This window comes from Muscardinus avellanarius (assembly GCF_963383645.1).
Source record: "Muscardinus avellanarius genome assembly, chromosome: 2".
NCBI lineage: Eukaryota > Metazoa > Chordata > Mammalia > Rodentia > Gliridae > Muscardinus > Muscardinus avellanarius.
In genome coordinates, this window is record NC_137787.1 from 168,145,404 (window position 1) to 168,159,255 (window position 13,852).

The 13,852-nt window shown below is 35.6% G+C and overlaps 1 protein-coding gene across 3 annotated transcripts in view; it reads right to left on the reverse strand.

Moving 5' to 3' along the window:
* Nucleotides 1-13,852, reverse strand: part of KLF12 (KLF transcription factor 12) — a gene marked incomplete at both ends in the record, with an annotated part of 318,174 nt that overhangs the window by 179,411 nt on the left and 124,911 nt on the right. The gene's annotated exons all lie outside the window — the stretch shown is intronic.

The window sequence follows — 13,852 nt, forward strand, 5'->3', positions numbered from 1 at the left end:
TGATGCACAATTATGAAAAATAAGGAAAGGAGTTTTATAAGCCCTAAATATATATGAATAATGTTACTATTATAAATCTAATATATCCAATTTGAAGGGTTTAATTACGAAGTAGGTCAAAATTTAGTTTGACTGTGGGCCAGGATTTTCTGGAAATTTAGTTCAACAGAAACATTAGGAAGCATGAAATCCATTAATCAGGATGTACTAAAGTTTGGGGAATATCTAACATAAGCCAGTACAACGAGGGTATCTATGTACAATAAAAATGAGGCTTCAGAGAATGGAGAAGAAACTCCAGTGAGCCAGGGGAAGGAGGTAGGGGAGGACCAATGAAGAAAACACTTCCATTGACATTAAGAACATACGTGAGAATACCAGTGCCAATATCAGTAAGTACTTTGTATGGAGAAGGGAAGTGGGGTGAGTTTGGGGAAATCTCACCAAGTCTGTGTGCATGTATGTCACGGTCATTCACTATGATGTAAGTCTATAATGTATCAATAAAAGTATAAAAAGTGGTATAAAGACCCTAAAAATAAAGGTTTTAAATGGGATTTAATGTGGTTAACTCAGAATAAGCAATAAATTTTAATTCAAACTATAATTAAGAAGTAAATACATACCCCCATTTGATATGAAGGAATGTTACATCCTTGCAGAATTCACAGAAATAATCATATTAAGGCTTGAATAATATGAATAATTATATTAAGGTTTATATTTATAATTATATTAATATGAAATAATCATACTAAGGTTTTAATCAAAGCAGAATATCCTAATCCCAGCTATTCAGGAAACTGACAGAAGAGGGTCACAAGTTCAAGACCAGCCTTGGCACCTTAGCAAGACTCTGTCTCAAAATAAAATATAAAAAGGTTTGAGGATAGCTCAGTGGTAGAGGAAGCACCTGACTGGCATGTATATGGACCTGGCTTCACTCTTTAGCACAGACAGGGGCAGGGGGATGTGGAAACAAAATTTCCTAGAAAACATTCTGATTCTTTTTGTAATCTTTTAGCATGGAAGGAGACTATGTGCTTGGTCTTGTTTTTTATGAAGGGGAAGTATTTCTGACATGTCCTATTCATGGGGAAAAATGAAATTTTTCAGTCTGAATTTTCCTGCATGTCTGGGCATTCAACTTCAAATATATTTAAAACTTAATATGCACTTACATGTCAGCACAACTCACCTTTACCCCAAGTGAACTAATTAGTGCTGATGTTCCTCATTTATGCTTTTAACGTCCTTTCAGTAAAATTATGCACATACATACACACACATACACACATATCTATATATACACATACAAATATATTTGGAATTCTAAAAGATCAGAATATTAGTTTCATATAATACTGAAGGCTCAGATTTTTGGAGATGGCTATACAGTTTATGGATTACCAGGCTTCTTCAGAGAAGAAAATGGTTGATCATTCATATGAAAACTGGAAAAGAGACCTCTGAGATAGGAACCTGGCAAGAAATCTCAACCACTGCCCATGACAGACCAGGGAATTTAGGTGAGACTGATTAGCAGATCCATGGATTAGATGGAAGAAGAAATCCAGAAGCACCTATGAGGCCATTTGTCACCATGGTTCACAGCTATAGCGTGAGATCCAAATCTTTAGGGCCAGAATCCATTTTAATTGATTGTTCCATTCTGTTTCTAAACATATGCAAGATCTCACTTTACTAAGACCCTCGTTAAGTGCATATGGTATTAGTAAGTGGGATGAGAAATAGAATGTAAATAGTATTATCTTACAAATTTTGAGAATGTCCTAGAAAACAAGAGTCGAAAAAGAACCATCCAAGATGGAAGAACTGAATGAACCTGCATGAGAGCAGAGATTTGCTTTTGTTTACTGCAACATTCCAAATTCATGGACTGTCTATGGAGCAAATGAGTGCAATGAGGTTGCGGCTCTACCGCACGTTTCTCTCCCTTCTACTCATTCTTTCTTGGGTGGCTCATTTGTCATTATACTGGCCATCTAATCTGCCATAGTTTCATGGTCTTAATAGGTTTATGGTGTGTGTGTGTGTGTGTGTGTGTGTGTGTGTGTGTGTGAGAGAGAGAGAGAGAGAGAGACAGTAAGACAGACAGAATAAATGTTCAGCTGAATCACATTAAAAATCAAAGATGAAAAACTAATCACATCATTTGACCCTAGAACACTCTCATGGATTCAGCAACTGATCTGACTGACTAATATTATTACCTTGGCCCTTTGATAATGGCCTATAAAAACAACATAATCAATGATCAATTTGACCAGTTTTGTTCTCACTTGTTCCTTTGGTGAGAATCTTAATAATTATTGAAAGAAATCATTATAGGAGACTCAATTTCTGAAAATAAAAAGGGGAAATAAGCATAAACTTAAAAAGCGCTGTGAGAGCTTTGTTCTTTTTTGAGATCGTTTTGGGTATCTAGAGTCCATATTTCATATTAGGATAGATTTTTTTCTGAAAAATAAATATATAAATATATGATAGTTTCGCCTAAAAAAAAAAAGAATAAAATATTCTCTAGTAAGAAAGAAAGAAAAAAGAAATATTGAAATGTTATCTTTAAGTCATCAAAAGCTTGGTATCAGACAAATGAAAGTGTTATGTGAGATTATCACTGTTAATTTTGGATAAATTGCTATAATACTAGATGTCAACCACTAAGCCAAGCATGGGAAGGAGGGATGGGGAGGGAATGGGGTGGGGATCGGGTAGGGGCTAACTGGTGATGGGTGCATGTATGTCTACAAAAGTTTTTTTTAATCCCATTATGATGTATGAATACAGTGCACCAATAAATTTTTTTTTAAAAAAAGGATACTAAGGAAAATCTACATTCTTTTTGAGAGCAAGCTTGAGAGAGGGAAGGTGAGATTTTACTTTATATTCTACAACTTCTATTTGTGTATAATAAAAGCACGGTCAATTAAAAAAAAAGCGCTGTGAGCATCTCTGTCAGTCAACTGAGATGCTTCCTGACAAAGCTCTGTTAAATATGATCCAAAATTTCAATCATTTCATCACTAGCCTAATTAATGTTAAGTAGATGATGATTTTCAAAACCCTGTTTGTCAGATATTGAAGGGTATGGCTCTGTGTCGATATGACATGTAATCACTTAAAATCAACATATATAAAAGGCAGTAACTCACCAAATTTATATTTTGTCATCAAAGCACTGGATTAATAAAACACTACTTTATCATTACGAGCTACTAAAACACTACATTATCATTCTTTCCCTGTGACCATATTTGTTTTTTTGTGGTGTGTGTGTGTGTGTGTGTGTGTGTGTGTGTGTGTGTAAACCTACCTAAAGCTCTATTCAGTCTGAACTCTTCCATGAACTATTTTGTCTGAAAAATAATAGATGGATTTGCCTGTGTCCTAGTTATGATCTAGAAAAAGTGATGTAATACAAAAAGATTCCATAAACTGTTCTCAAGAAAAGAAAATTTTGCATTGTGAACTAGGAGTTTAAATGATTAATGTTACAAAAATATCAACAAATAATTCACATTACTGATAGACTCAAAAGCTGAACTACACTGTTTAAGAAGGCATCCCAAACTTAAAATCTGAAGAGTAAACATATAGCACAACTCAAAGAAAAAAGCATTGAAGCAAATAATTCATTAAATATGCAAATGAATACAAGTGAACTTGCTTAGCAAAAGCAAATCAAGGAACCCAAGGCTTTAACAGCAGAGGAAAATGCGAGGTTGAGGACCACTCACAGGACGGGGTGGCATGAAGGGATGATATTTCTGATGAGGTCAAGCACAGACTTGAGCTGCGCACTACTTATTGAAACAGCAGCTCTGGATTTTTATTACTAAGCTTTGCTCATACTGTAATGATTTCAGATAAGATATTTATGAATTACCATTTATGGATTACCTGAAGAGCTGACCTTGGAACTATTTTATGGACAATATAATATACTAATTTTAAGGGTGAAAATAGGCAGTTCTATCCAGGTAAATCATTCATATGAGCAAAAGAGAAAGAGGAAGCTGGTCTGGTGTTCAGGAGGGAACTGGGAGACCTATCCTGTGAAACATTTCAGCCTGTTCAATAAGTGTAAGCAATTATGCATGCAGTAAAGTAGAAAAGATTATAAATCAATTAATGAATCTTACTAGAAAGCCATATACCCATGTATAATAAATCACGTAGTGGCTTTTTACAATAAAATTCAGGATTGATAAACTCAGTATTTAGGAAAGTGTCACTGGAGTGAGGTCAGTCTATTTGAATTACAGGCAGTGCAAAAAAACACTTTTATTTTCTTTAGCACAGAAGACTGTCATTACACTAAAGCATAGTAAGTACTCATTCATGCCACCCAATCACGGTAAGCCATTTGCCCTACCATGATTGACACCATATTTTATGTATTATAGCATCTGATTTTATTTTTTATTTTTATGTGGATCATATTAAAGATGGCATACATTCAGGCTGTGCTTGGTTCCCTCTCCTAAACTCAAACTATAATCCTTGTATATACCATCTCTGTGTTTAGTCTAATGTATCAGTATCCTCCCGCTGCAGTGTATTGCCTTAAAACAACACGAATTTGTTATGCCATATTTATTATGTAACAGCATCAGAGTCAGGGGTTCCGCAAATTTTGGGGGGCGGGGAGTAGGCTCAGTTTTAGAGGTTGCACGTAGGTCCACGCAATGTGGCAACCTAGCACTTAAAATTTTTTCCATTTTATGTATTTACTCAAACTAGTCTGATAAAAATCTTTGCCTCTACTAAGGCTTCTGATTAGATCGGCCCCCTAGGGGCCGAATCTCCCTTTTGAAAGTCAACTGTGCCATGTAATATAACCTCATCACAGAAGCAAATTCCACCGATTCACAGACCCAGGAATTGTGTAGGGCGCTGGGCTACGTACACTCTGGGCTCAGACTTCCTAGAACTCTTGGGGGCCGGCCAGAATCCCACCGACCACATTCACTGACATTTGTTATCATCAGTGATCGCTGGGTTGTATTTTAATCCAAGCTTTCACTTTCTATTTGTCCTTTTTCTTTATTTGCTCTCATTTTTTCCCCTAAAAGAAAAAGAAAGAGAATTGCTTTGTATGCTCATTGTCAACATTTTTTTCTCACTCTACTAGTTTTGAGAATTAATATTATTAGTTGCTTATAAGTTTATTATTACTACTACTAGTACTAGTAGTACCTTGATACCTATATTCTTGATATTTTTTAAGGAAAAATAACAGTCACAGACAAAAAACATTTAGAAATTGGGAAACTCCCAATTTCGTCTCTGAACTTAAATGTTATTTTAATTAAATTTTATCTAAATGTTTAAAAATTTTTTTATTTTTAGGGCTTTTAAGAAGAGTAATAGTATTTTAAGAAAAAGCTTTGCATGTGAATTCATAAAATATTTATCAACTTCTTTGGTCATTATTCCTTTTAACTTCATAGGTTGTTCTTTGGGGATTAATCTTTTTGTTACTCAAGTGTTAACATGTTAGAAACTCTCGGAGAAACTGCCTTTACTTTAGGTCTCTTAGTTTTTATTAACTCAAAAATTTCCTTATTTTTGCCCATATTTTGGAAAACATTTCATAGAACTATAGTGAATTTTGATGCAATCTTATATGGTCATTTTCTCTCAACACTTTGAAAATCTTATCTATTTTCAACCTTCAGGTACCTGAAGTTCAGATTGTTGCTATATGACTTACAGAATTTTTCTGGCTATTTCTAAAAAGATCTTTGCCGTAACCTTTTTTCCTGTTCTAACAATACAATTTAATCATTCAGTTAACTATGTTTTAGGATAGCAATTCTGTTTGATTCTGTCTCAATTAAACATTGCTCTAATACTGATATTGATCTTATAAAAATTCTAATTTATGACTTCATGATAAAGTGAGAGGGATGTGTGTGTGTGTGTGTGTGTGTGTGTGTGTGTGTGTGTGTGTGTGTGTGTTATACCTATATACAGAGAGAAAGATTTTGGTAATGAGGCAATAGCTGGGAAGGGTGGAAGGATCTAGAGATGTCCCTAACTTGTTCCTTTCTTTAGTTGTTTTGTAGCAAGAAGGCTCTTCAGAGTACCTACCCCTCCACACTGCCGGAAGTAAGATTATTTGGAAAAGACTGATTAAATCGCTGTCATTCAATGTTGACTTTTCAAATTGTTTTCTTCATTTACCTGAAGATATTTCTATTACCAATCTGCATCATAAATAACATAATTTACCATATCACAAAGTTATATTCCCACATATTAAATAAAGTACATTCCATCAAAGTCCAGCTGACCCAGCATCCTGGGTGCCGCCTATGCGACAGAGCTGTCCTACAACATTCATTTTCTTTAGGCAAATATATCCAATGCCAACAACATAATTAAAAAGAAAATATTCCTTCAAATTCAGTGGTGTGTTGCTGAAGTATTCTCTTCAAATAAATCACTGTTATGGTTCCTTGTTTGATACTTGGATTTTTTGTTTTTGGGGGATAGTAAAGGAAAGAGAACCCATAGACATTCTACCTCTGAGCTATACCCCAACCCTATTTTTTTTTATTCTTTATTTTTAAACAGGGTCTTACTAAGTTGTGGAGGGTCTAAGTAGCTGAAGCTGGAGGATCCTGTGATCCTCTTGTCTCAGCTTCTCAAGTACTGGGATTACAAAGCATGCACCCCCATGCCTAGGATGATACTTGAATTTATTTTTTCTAAGTGTGCTAAGATTCCAAGCAAGAGTGTGTTCGTTTAGTTTCTCCTGAACTTCATCTAGGTATTCTCAATAGATCAATTTCCCTGATACAAAAAAATTGTTTGGCATATCTTTCCCTGGAACTGGACTTTCTTCTTTCCCTGAGTAGATGCTTATAATACATCTTTATTATATGTAATGTATTAGCTACTTTTCTTACTGCTTTAACTGTCATAAGGAACTTCATAATAAAATAGTAATAACTCCACTGGCATTTTCCCTTGACCTTCAAAATCTGAAATGGTGTTAATGGATATCTCTCATGAGTCTTAGACTCTTAATGGGTCATAACAGTTACACTGACTTTATCCCTGGTTTTGGAAAAGCATCAACTCAATGTAAATTTAATTAAAGTACCTACTCTACAACCTCCATTTGCAATAGAAAATTAAATTCTATACGGATAATCACATAAAATTATACAGAAGCTAATAAAAAGGGGAAAATCTCTTTTTCTTTTTCCTACAAGAGCGTATAGAAATAAATTTTGACCTTAAAACTACAGTAGTTTTTTTTTTTTTTTCTGGTACAAGGGATTGAACTGAGGAGCATCCTTTCTCCAAGCTACATTTCCACCCCTTTTTATTTTGATATAGGGTCTTGTTAAGTTACTAAGCACTGGCCTTGAATCTGTGACCCTCCTTTCTCAGCCTCCTAAGTAATGGAATTAGAGGTGTGCAATTCTGCACCAGGCTAAATTTCAGTATCTCTTAAATAAAGCTAGATTTTTCTCACTTGAGAATTGCAGTGAATTCTTCTAAGTAGCCAAAACTAAAAGGGAATTTAGGGGGAAAAAATAATGATGTACAAAACCTCCTTATTTAAACATAGCTCTGGCTTGGAATATCCAGAATTTGTTCTCTGCTATGTGCCATTCATAATTGCTTAGCCTCAATTCTAGATAAATTCTTATCTGGATCACGGTTCTCGACTTTGCAGACTAGCCTCTACCATGACAGTTTTATTTCCTAAAGGAGAGATTATCTACCAGGCTTCTCAAATAAGCCCTGTTCCTTTGGTTCTCAGTGACAGCGCCTGCTAGTCCTTCGCTCGGAGCACAGCTTCAACCTCCTCTGCCTGGCTGAGCTCAGGTTCTTCTGTAAGACTTATCCAGAGGCCAGCTCTACTGAAATGCGCTCACTCGCCATCCTGTATACACAAGGACTCCTCCTTTCAGATCCACATCAACTTATGCACAAACTGGAACTTGACATGGGGCACACCTGCCATTAATTGCTGATATCCTTGCCACTCCACCCAAATTAAAGATCTACTCCCTAAAACAGAAAGTGTTCTGTGGACTCTGCAGTCCTTCTCCGATAAGGAAATACTATACTTTTCAACATAAGTGATTAGAATTAGACTCAAGAGATGTTAGCTGAGTCAGAAGGGAATTCAAATTTAGTTTAGTATCTCATACTGCAAATCAGCATCGTAAAATAGCCACAGCAAATTACATTTGGAAAAGAATTTATAAAAGAATATTTCTCTTAAATGTCTCTATAGGGTCTCTGGTTCTTAAAGAAACTTCCTTGATCAGAGATGGGGTTCCTCTGTCATTCCCTGCTGTTTTGAGAATGCCTTGATTTTTTTCCATTCACCTCCAAATTCGTTGTTTCAAAACTGCTTTAAGAGCTGAAAATCAAAACAAGCATGTAATAAAACTGGTGCCTAAAATTAGAATAAATAGAATTTTATTTAAGGACCTATAGGATTTTACAAAAACATTTTTGTTTTTGTAAATTTTGTTTTGCTCTCTCAAGATATTTTTTCTAAACCCGTTTCTTGGCTATCTCCTTAATGGGTGTTGTTTTTCTTGTTTTGTTTTTTAATCGAAACTTAGTGTGATTAACTGAACTTTTATGGGATGGAAAGCTACCTTGATTTGTTTAAAGAAAAGATTAGATGGTCTATAATAATCCCCGTATTCAGGAGTCTGAGATAGGAGGATCACAGGTGCTAAGACAGCCTCAGCAACTTAGTGAGATCCAAGCGGCTGGGAGTGTAGCTCAGAGGTAGAATGTCCTTGGGTTCAATTCCCAGTACCAAAAAAAAGGGGGGGAGGACAAAATTACCAACAAATAATTATTATATTAAAAATAAAGCAGGTACCTAGTTTTAATCAATCCTGATATTTAAATATGTTGATGTATAAAAAACTATAATTTATGTACTTATTTTTAATCATTAATGAACATGCAAGATTTTTTAAAAAGCCACAATAGCAAAAAGTCAAATTTTGGCAGCCATTATCAAATAAAAACTAGACAAAAATTAAACATATTTTAGAAATGAGGTGAGAGACAAGTCAAGGGAGACTGCTCCACTTTTATAACTTGTGTTTACAAACCATTATTTACAAAGACAAAAGTAGGCAGTTTGGGCATAAGTCAGTCATGAAGTGCTATTCTCTATGCAGGATAAAACTATATAAAATAAAATTTTCTTTAAAAATTTCCAAACCAGGAACAGTAATACATGTTCATAATCCTAATACTTGGGAGCCTGAAACAGGATGATCAAGACTTCTAGGATAGCCTCCACAACTTAGTGGGATCCTGTCTTAAAATTAAAAATGAAATAGGGCTCTGGAGGTAGAACACCCATGGGTACAATCCTCAGTACCACAAAATAATAATTACTATTTTTATAAATAATAAGAAAGAAGAATTTCCATAAGCATGAAGCAAAATTATTTTCACCTTGTTAGCAAGCTTCATTTTTTCTTGCCATTAATACGAAAGAGCTAAAACCTTTTCAACCAACTCTTTTATTCAAAGACAATTAAAATCTAGTCACAGATCTACTAACTTATAAGTACTAAGGAAACCAACTTTTGCAAAAGCTGTTGTGTATCAGAGCTAAAAAGTATCCACTATATTCAAGGCCCAACTTACAATGACAAACATAAGAAGTCTCCACACTGGCTTTCCCATTCCAATTCACTTATGACTTTAGAAATCTGATCAGAGCCCTGCTACAAGATCATGAATGCTCTCCTTCCAAGCTTTACTTTACATTTCTAACAGAAGAGTGAAATTAATTCTTAACTCCAGTAATGTGGCACTATATTATCTATGTTACATTAAAATAAATACATAAACAATCAGGTAAGTGTCTTTTTCCTTAGTATAACCTGAAATAAACAGCCTGATTTGTGGTTTGATCTACAAAAATGAAAAGAACTTAAAACTAAGGACTGTGGAATAAAATGTCCTGCGAACACATTTAGATTTTACTCCCCTACATTTTAAAAGACAAACTGAGGGGCTGCTAAGATTGAGTTCCCCTTGACTTACCTGGTCAACTTTTCTGGTTTAAGCTGACTCATTACCAGTATTGAAATGCTAACCTTTGTAGACAAACTCCAAACATTTCAAAGAAACACAGTTTTGGTGTGTTTGTGTGGTGGGGGAGCGTGATTTCACAATATAATTTTCCTAAATCATTCTCATTCTGGCCATTTTGACTTTCAGACCAATTATGGCCCTCCAGAATACACTGATGCAGAGACTGAAGTAGAATTACAAGTCACATTTGTATTTAGATTTTAATTTATTATACTAAATGTATATGGATGTAAGGAACTAAATAATTCTGAGTTTCAATGTATGCAAATAAAAAAATTACCAAGTAAAGATGGAAATAGTTTTCAGATTATTGACACTACAGTATTCATTTGAAAAATAGTCTACATAAAAAACTTTCAAGTACAGAACTTGCTTTTACAGATTTTGAAATTTTTATTGACAAAAGGACACTTACAAAATCCTATTTCATCAATCCATCACTTATTGCAGCAGTTACTTAAAGAAAAAATAGTAGAGCTGGGTGTAGTAGAACATGACTATAATCTCAGTACTTGGGACGCTGAGATGGGAGGATCTCAGGTTTGAGATCAGCCTCAGCAACAAAGTAAGATTCTCAGCAACCTTGTGAGACCCTGTTTCCAAACAACAACAACAACAACAACAACAAAAATACACACACACACACACACACACACACACACACACACACACAAGGGCTAGGCGTGTAGCTGGCAGGTACAATGCCCCTGGTCCCATTCCCCAGTAATCCCCCTCCACCAGTAAATAGATAAATAAATAAATGGAAGAAAGACAATTACTGTATTTGAACCGTAAGAGTCAATGATAAAATCTGAAATCAATGATTCTCATGTTTTAATATTTATATCAAATAAATATTTGTAATTTTCAAGCAAGAAGCAATACAAATACTATACGTTAACATGCCTTCATGATCGATGCATTGTACGGCAAGTTACGGAAGGACAGCAAGACCAGGATCACGGAGAGAGCGACTCGGGAGCCCTCTCATCCTCAAACTGTCTTTCCGGGAGGAGTTCTACTTGTTCCTCACATTTCTTCCCACTGTGTTGTTACATCCATGCCTTTGTAAACTGACTTCTGTGAAATTAAAACTATCACCCTTAAATACAAAACCTTTTAGTCCAGTCACTAGAGAAAAGATTGCTAAACCATGAATTACTTCCCCAAATAATTTCTGTAACTAACATCAACATGATATTGCCCCGAATGTATTGTGGGTCCTAATGTTTTATGGTAGCTATCAAATAAAAGATTAGACCTTACTTTGTATATTTTTTTATTAATAAGCAACTTCAAAAAGAATAGCAATAAACTCATTAAAAACTGAAATAGGCCAGGCTTGGTGGCGCACGCTTGTAATCCCCGCACTTGGGAATCTGAGACAGGAGGATCGTACAGGTTCCAAGCCAGGGTCAGTTACTTAGTGAGGCTCTCAGCAACTTAGTGAGACCCTGTTTCCAAATAAAATATAAAATACGTCCTGCAGTATAGCCTGGAGGTAGAAAAGCCCCTGATTCCACCCCCAGTATTAAAACAAAAAAAAGCCTGAAATGGTTATTTGCTTGAGAAAAAAAAAAAAAAACAACTCTATTCTAATCTCAGAAGCTCCTCTTTGCGAGGCAATATTTCTTACCACGGGGGTCTTAGAAATGTGTGCCATGGGACTATAGAAAACAGAGGGATTTAAATGTCCTTGCCACATCGGTTAATTTGTCTAACTTACATCAACAGGATGACATTCAAGGTAGTATGGTTAGGGATGTTTTCTATATTTTTGTACACTGAAGCGATATGACAGGGAAGGACACCGTAAGATCAAACACAGAAGGAAAATAGATGAGAGGATACTGCTGGCCCGAAACTGATTCAGCAGCAATAAAACAGTCGTCAATTTAGTCCAACCTCTATCTATTAAACGTCTAATTATTTGCACAGCTTTGAGCAAGACCACTCCAGGGTAAAGCAACCATACACTGATCTTTCCTCAAGAAGCTATAGCCCTTATAATAAGCATGTACATAGTTACTTAGATCAGAAGGAACCCCATAACAAAAGATAGGGCATTTGACTGTAATAGACAGTTGATAAAATAATTAACTCATCTTAACATATCATTAACAAAGCATGTTTTTGTTGGATGCCAAATTAGGGAGGGGATAACAACAATGTGATAAACCACTCACCGGAGATAAACCACATCCCTATTCTACATGGAGCGGCCAGTCTACTACAAAGAACAAACTGCTAAAATACAGTAGCAGGCAAGTTAATAACAGATACAAGTGATGTGAAGAACCCATCTGCCCTTCTGAAGCACAAAAATTGAATCTGGTCGAAATAAAAATAGAAGTCTTTTTGGAGGCTATGTTAAAACTCTAACTCCCCTGTTTGGTTTCTAAAGATAGAGAGAACTAAACTTCAGTTTACCTTTTGATCTCATTTCTCATGTAAGATGATGCTTTTCTCATCAGGAAAATGTTTTCTTAACATTACCTCCCTACTAACTTTGTTCTGAGGATTAAATATGTTAATTCTGTCTAAAACACCTGTAGGATTCTTTCTCCTCTGCTAAAGGACATATCAGTTCTCTCTTCTGGGTCTCAGTCTTATTCATCTTCGAGCTGCTTAAGTACTGCTTACTGAATAAAGTTTTCCTAGACAACCCAGGCACTGATAATTCTTGTGACCTTGACCTTTCCTAGGTGTCCCAGCAGAAAAGAACATCAAAAGAAAAGATCTGTGATCAAGAGTTTCATGGTGCCGAACTGGCAGTAACACATCGCTTAGCTTGTTCTAGATAAGGACAGTAGATATATCACAAAAATAGATAAATAAAACTACTAAATACTTCAAAATGCAAATATTGAAAGAAAATAAGTAGAGTATAAATTTTGCTCTTCATGACAGGATCAAACCTACTCACTTGGGCTGGGGATACATCTCGGTGGTAGAGAAGTTGTCAGCATGAATACACTGAGGCTGAGTCACCCCCCAAAAAACATTCACTAGTTCAAATCATGCACATGCAGGTAGCTAATTCATCACCATCAAAACCACGGAAATCACTCAAAATTAAAATTGGTGATATGTGACTGGTATAGTTAGATATGAGATGTCCTCTAAAGAGCACATTTACTAATGTTTGGAGCTGATGCATTGCAGTCATGAAGGTTGTAGTCCCAGCAATCAATGGATAAATCCATTATGATGATTTTACCCAGGGTGTAGCCTGGGGCCATTGGGTGTGGCGGAGGGGTGGGCCCCTGGGGATGCAGCATGAGGATAGTAGATGGTTCTTCCTCCCTACACACCTTCTCTCTTGTTTCAGGCCTCCATGATAAGAAGAACACAGCCCATGTGGTCTCTCTTTCCACCTTCCACCACCATGCCCTGAGATATGGTATCCCCAGCCTCACATGGACTGAACCCAAAACCGTAAGAAATTAAATCTTTCCTCTAAGTTACATGGTCATGTATTTAGATTATGGCTATGAGAATGCTGACTGGAACAGTGATGTAGAGCAAATACAACTGCCCAATTTTCATCTAGATAAACTGTTTAGATTTGTAACCTCTAGAATAAATGTTTCTCCAAAGTTTCTTTCCATGAATAATAAAATGATTTCTGAAATAGCGTTATTGGGAAAACCAACTCCAAAAATTCGATGATGGGAAGTGATAATATACAAAATTCTGACCTTCTGTAAATTTAACTTAT